We start from the raw sequence: 7,269 nt of genomic DNA on the forward strand, positions 1-7,269 counted from the left end.
TATATATATATATATATATATATATATAATACTACTATATATATATATATATATATATATATATAATACTACTATATAGAAGCATGAAGAGTAGGACGACCAAGGACAAATAGGTAATTTTATACTAACAAATGGACAAATCTATATATATATATATATAAAGCTGGATATAAAAAATCTGATGTGGCACCTCTCTATGGCCAGCATTTCTATTTATGTTCTATTTCATTTTTTTGATATTTTATTTTCATTTGTAATTTTTTGTTTAAAAAACTGCAAAATATTTAATGCATTACATCATGCTCCTTTAAAACTTCCATCATACTAATACACTTTTAAGTAAATGGAAGATGAAAAGATTAAATCCTTTTCATTTTTCATAGCAGTTCATAATTATTTAGCCTATAAAATAAAATAAAAAATTTNGGCCCGATGTGTGAAGGGGGAGATTGTTGGGTTATCCCACATCGGAAGTGGAAGGGGCTGGTGAGTTCAATATTAGCAACCATAAAACAGAGTGGGGCCTAGTGTGTCCTTGCTAGCTTTGGCACACCCAAACTTGCATACTCAAGAGTAAGTTCACTTGCAGTATTTTTTTCCCACATGATCACAGGGTCTAGCCCGAGATTTTTGATCAAAAATAAATAATTCTATTCATCCCATTATAATTTATATTGATCACATTTGCATATTAATACTTATAAATTCTCAAAAGAACATCTAATAATTAAAATAACTTTGTTAAGACAATACTTTATTTAATTATCTTTTTAATGGACAGGAAAAGAGATAAAATAAGACGGACGAAATATTTTTTTAACTTGTATACATAATAATGATAATATATAGAAAAAAAAAAAGGTTTACAAGTTATGAAGCCAAAAGTCTACTCAGTACATGGTGTGAATAGTCTCTTTTAAAGTGCCAGGGCCCATGCTAAGAAAAATATGAAAGTGATATGCATGTTTTATTTTTATGTGTTCAAAACAANTTTCTCCCTTCTTCTTCTTCTAATGATGAATATATGGGTATCAATTTTGATATTGAGATGTCCAGCGAAATTTTAGCCCTTATGATTTTTTCAAGGTAAGGAAAGAAAGAGTATCGCAAGATCTTAATATATTCGTGATGATAAAACTTCTAAAGATATTAATGGTGATGAATATACATATATCAACTTTTTTGAAAAGGGGAAGAGAGTATCTCAGAATCTAAAGATATTGATGGTGATGAATATACAGATATCAAATTTAGTCATTGAGATGTCCAGCGAAATCTAGACCTTGTGAGTTTTTCAAGAAAAAAAGAAAGAAAGGATATCTCAAGAAAAAGATTATGTAACAAAAAATTGTCTTCAAAGTAGATGCCTTTTTTAAAAGAATGTTGATTTCTTTTATATGGAGAACAAAAATTCATAATATGTAAGAAGATATATTTAGAGAAAAAATCAATCAATTTAGTAAATTAGTATTAAATTTAGGAGGAGAATAAGCATTCAACTCCTTTCTTATTTTATTATGTCATAATTTCTTTTATATATATTTCTATTATATAGAAGAGTGGTGAGGAGGACGACCAAGGGCAGTATGGTAATTTCACACTAACAAATGGACAAATTTCAATTCCAAATGCAGATTTCTGGACCCATCGGTCTTCCATCTTCTAGAACCATCCGTCTTACATCTTTCGTCTTTCACACTCCAAACAACAGATTTCCAACTCATTTTCCAAGCACCCTTCATTTCATCCCTTTTGTTCCAACTTCAGTAAATCGATTCACAAGTTTTCATAATTCCAGGTATGCTCTCTTCCAAATTTACGACTGAACTACATGGCTGATGTGATTGTTGATTTATCTAGAAAAAAATAATATATATTACTATTACCGACTGATCTACCAAAGAGTTCACATTTTATGAAATTGAATTGTGTTTGTTTATCCATAAGCATACACCCCGTATCAATTGCTAGAGGTTATGGATGAGTTATCAAACATGGTAGTCTGGATTCAATTACCCATCTAAATTTTGGAATGAAACATTAAAATTGAAATGTTTCCTCCGTATCCAACACCCCCATTAATGGAGCTTAAAAGCATATGAAAAGGTGCAGTTGTGTTACTCGATATTGTCCATGAAATCTTCCAAAACTTTCTCTCAAGTGAAAAAAAGTTGAGAATCTTCACCAATAAACCGCTGATGGAGATCATTATGTTGATTTCCACTTATTCTCCATCAAACTCTTGTACTGACAATCAGCGATAACAACCACGCTACTTGTACTGTAGTTGCTTCAGGTGTTGTTGCCACTGTATTTTAACTTCTACATCTACCCATCATTTGTTAATCAAAGTCTCTTAACTGCTCGTAAAATATATGGGTATCTTTCAGTATTTAATAGTGTTGTGTGGATATTGTCAATCAGCGAACTGAATACAGTTTTCGTTTGTAATATACATTTCATCATATTGTCGAATAAAAAATTAGTTGATGATCTTATACCTTTTGTTGGTCATAGTGAAATACTTTTATTGGTATTTGTAGAATTAAGTAACAATTGAATGCAATCTATTCTTCAATAGTGATGGATGGAGAATTGCAATATACTATGAAGAAACCCATCCGCTTTGGTCTTTAAGGTTATGGTGATTGGAAGACATTCCGACTTTCTTGATTTTCAATTTATATTAATTTTATTTACTTTAGTAACATTACATTAGTTGGGTAGGATTAACATTGTCTTAGAAAAATTAAAGAAATTGTACACTCCTACATAACCAAAGATAAGCAAGAAATAAAAGATTCTCTAAAAAAAACTCTCAAACACCTATAATAACTAACTCCTTATAAGTGCACCAAAAGTCTCTAGAAATCAAAGACCCTGATATGAACATATTTTTCAGACCTTCAAGGCTTTCTTGTACATTTCCCTTCAAAGTATGCACACAGCAGTCAATAAGCTACAATCCATTTAATAGGAACTTCAGATTACATGCCTTTTATCTTAGGTTTAGGTTTAAAGATTTTTATTTAGCCGTACTTTATTTTGTTTATTTGAGAAAGTCATTTTTCTTGAAGATTGTACTTTGTGAAAAATGTAGCTTTATTTATTTGAATAAGAACTTTGTGAACTTCTAAAAGGAACCCTTTTGAACATGTTAAGAACAAATGCACAGCTTGGTTTTAAATTGGTTAGATTTTCTGTTTTTAGAAGATTATATCAATAGCATACAACGCTAAGCTTCATAAACTCAAGTAGTCAGAGCAAACTGATGGGCGATAGCATTAAACTGACACATTGTACTTAGCATCAAGTCAGTCTGAGACATAATTGCATCCAAATTTGCAGCATGCTATTCATCGCTCTTAATGGTAATCTATGTAAGTATCAACAAAGCAAACAAACGCTTAAAGCTAACTAGCAAAAATTCTAACTTTTAATTAATAGCGAAAGATTCTCATTCACATTATCGCTTCCTTTATAGTTTAGCTAAATTCTTCTACTTGCTATGACTTTATTGCATTCCTCTTCTCCCTTAAGTTATCGACTTCATACCGGCCACTAAAATTTATAATCAACTTTTATAGTGATGATGATGCAGGGCTACAAAAACAGAAGTCTCCAAATTCGGATGGTCAGCTAGATGCTTAAGTAACAAGGGAAACCTAATATCACTGGAAGTTGCTTTTGAAGCTTTTGCCAGTGTAGTTTCTTAATCTTTCATAAAGATTATCTTTGGAATTGCAATATCCTTTAATAATACAGGTAAACAACATGTAAATGTGATCCATTACTTTATTCCAATTTGTTTAATTTTCCAAGTTTAACATAGTCATTAGCTTCAAGTTTGTTCAGCATCTAGCCTTGATCTATAGTAGTTCTAAGTTCTATCCATAAAATAATTTCATAAACATCTTGTCAGTGGATGCTTTAGGCATAATGATTACAAAGGGGATAGTGCCTCCCTACCCTCACAATGTGAGGTAAGGGCATAATACAGTCTATACTCCCTAGACCCCACCTTATGGAGTTATTCTGGGTTGTTGTTGATTACAAAGGGGATGGTATTGGGCTTATAATTTTGTAGTATGAATAGAGATGAGGTTCATCTTTTTCTATTCCGATTTGTTTAACTTGTCACTCCGTCTCTGGTATCCCATATTTTACAATAAAAAAGAAAATTAAAGGATCTCATTCTTAAATACCAAGATGCTCTTGGCAAATACTTGGCTTCATGTTGATTGGTAAATGCCATATAAGTGTGGAGAGAGATATGCAGACACACCCAAGCTAACAGAAAATTTTGCTTTCAGGGAAATGTGACCTTACAAGAGTAGAAAGTCAAAGTTATTCAAACAATTAATTTAGATAATGGATGTAGGCACACCTGCCCCTGGAGAACTTCTAAGGATATGAATATGCAAGGAGTAATGTGAATAGAAGTAAAAGCTTCTGCAATCACACATGCACCCAAATAATTATGACAAAATACAAAATAAAATTGTGATAAAATAGTTTATACAAAATAAAATTGTGATAAAATAGTTTATCTACCTCTGCTCTTCTTTGCCTCAAACATGAGGCAATGAATTATAATAGATGAACTATCACTGGTGGGAAAGACCCTTCGGTCTTCCTCAGTCTGATGCAAAATCAGAAACTACTTGTTAACTACTTGTTAACATCGATAAAAAGAGAAGGAACATCAAAAAGGTAGTTTTGGAGATCATTTTAATGCCACACACATGAACAAAGAACAAGGATGTTGTATCCATTAGACCATCAAAATCGGCTAACGATTTTAGTTTCTGTGAGCTTGACTTATATGCTGATAATATTGCACATATCTGAAGTTGAAGATGATACTCGACTATGAGCACCTTTTAGGAAAGAAAAAAAGAAAAGAACACAAACATACTTGTACTCTTGACTTGGTTATTTTAGATTTATTTGTATCTTTGATTTGTCATGTGCAAGCCTAGGCTAAAAATCACTTACTTTCAAATCCCTATATTCAATGTTAGTAATAATAATTAGCAGTATTTTCTGTATTTCGAAAATTACACATTAACAAAAGTCACTTTTCCAGAAGTGCCATAGTCTAAGAACTTTAAGATTTGGGGCACTAATTCTACAATTTACTAAGCATTAATACTATATAATAATTAATATTGTGAGTATGATGAGGTTGAATGATTGATTTATAACTAAACTGATATTTTAGTATAATAGTACAATTTACGGTGAAGCGCTACAAATTTCATGAATATTTGTATGGTTTAGGTCCCTTGATTTTGTGTTATCAGTTAAAGAATTTTCTTTAGCTTTGTCATCTTGATCAGCTTTATAAAATTCACTTATCAGGAAAATAAATGGTCTGTTGGAAAGCTCAATACATCAAGTTATTTGAGATTTTGGTTAGAATGTATGACATGCTTAAATATCAACAAAATTTATTTGTAAGATAACATATATCATGTTTGAAGATTGATGCTCATGTCGGGGATGTGAATGATCTTGGCATTGGTCGCCCAAAATAACAATTATGTGTAGTTATATTGAGATGTAAAGTAGATGATGCTAACATCTATACTCTTCTTGCGGGAATCTATAATCTGTGGTTGTGAATTCTTCTAGGAGTAACAATTTGAATTACGTTCGATAGTTGTGAATCCTTCTAAGAGTAAAAAATTGAATTAAATTCGATATAATATAAATTAGAGGGGACCAAAGCCGTTTAATTTTGAATGATATGAGGCTCTTGTGCACTTAATATGCCCTTATCAGACCCATAGATCTCAGGTTATTTTTAAGAAATGAAGATAGAGGCTCACTTGGGCCATGTTTTGTGTTATTTGTCACAATTGATAGTTTGTAACCTTGTTAGTACTTCTTTATAATTTCAGAAGGCATATAATATATACATACATCTGGCCTAAGTGTTTTACCATCGTCTTCCACTGCAAGTGTCTTTGTAATCTAGAGCAAAGATGGTTGTGCCAAGTTCAAGAAGTGCACTTCAATTGAACAATAACATTCTACGGACTACTTCAATTGGATAAATCTCGAGCTACATGTGTCAGATAGAAATAGTTTCATATCATGACGGACATGCATTCAGTTTTTAGCTTTTTAGTTTTTGTAAACATGTTTGTAATTACGATCCAAGTATGAGTAATGAAGATAATGTTTGCATGTACCACTAAAATAACTTGGGTACATAATCAATTGTGTTGGGCCCGTGCAAAGCACGGGCTTGCTTATCTAGTATTCTGTAAAAGCGATAATGAAATTTACAGAATTTTAGCAAACCAAATAAAGTCAAAATAATAAAGAAATTACATACTGTATATTGGATAACTTTCATATAATAATTAATAAGTCGACCTCATATATTATTTTATTTATGAACATGTATAATTTAATAAATGATAATGGTGTACTGGTGGGACTGGACATTTATCAAAATTTCATTCATTATCAGTGAATTTATTACTCCTTCTTAACTTTAGTCCAATCAATAAATTAGATAAATCAAGGCTTAGTTCGACACGTCTTTCTTTATACCCTCAATTGTGTAATGTCATGGTCATAATTAACCACTATTTCAGTACTATATCTTATCCTTTTATATTTACACACGAAAAATCAATCAGTTAAAATGTTAAACCCAAATTAAATTTGCATCATCTATAGGTTATTATATTGTCATTCTCGATCAAAATATATATTGTGATAGAATAATTAAGTATATACATCTCTATGTAGGTTCATCACATATCATTCCTCAAATATCAAAATCAAAATTTTCCTGTTGATTTAAGACAAAACATGTTTTTCCCAAATTATATGAGAAAAACTTTTAAAATATTTTCTTTCGAAGGTGTTTGATTTTTATGAAATTTCTAAAATAAAGTTGTGTTCTTGAAATTTTTCAATCCTTGAGAAAAATTTTAGAAAGGAAATTTGCTTCCTTTTAACGACTTTCTTGTGTTTAGTCTATCATTTTCTTAGCGATTTTAACAAACTTGCCATAACATAATCACGAGCATATTATGCAAGAACGTTACGTGAGTATGTTATCAAGTGTTCACATTTAGAAACTAAGAACGTGACATAATTCTCCATTCATAAAACGTTGTCAATTATGTTGTGGACCGTGGAGCAATCAATACTATTAGCTAATATTCTAATTCTAGAAGTAATTAACGATGACTTTGTCTTTTAATTTGGTGTGTTAATCTTGTCTTGTGTATTGTGATAGACCAA

General features: G+C 30.9%; 1 long non-coding RNA gene across 2 annotated transcripts; it reads left to right on the forward strand.

The window, feature by feature from the left end:
* Positions 1-1,625: 1,625 nt before the first annotated feature.
* On the forward strand, positions 1,626-6,227 carry LOC114076844. 2 transcript variants are annotated; one of them, XR_003577901.1, is made up of 3 exons: positions 1,626-1,798; positions 3,588-3,765; positions 5,907-6,227. It is a non-coding gene; the product is annotated as an uncharacterized LOC114076844 (long non-coding RNA). The 2 variants fall into 2 exon arrangements; XR_003577900.1 differs by having other exon boundaries at positions 3,602-3,765.
* The last annotated feature ends 1,042 nt before the right edge of the window (positions 6,228-7,269 follow it).

Source organism: Solanum pennellii, chromosome 1, assembly GCF_001406875.1.
Source record: "Solanum pennellii chromosome 1, SPENNV200".
In the NCBI taxonomy this organism is placed as follows: domain Eukaryota; kingdom Viridiplantae; phylum Streptophyta; class Magnoliopsida; order Solanales; family Solanaceae; genus Solanum; species Solanum pennellii.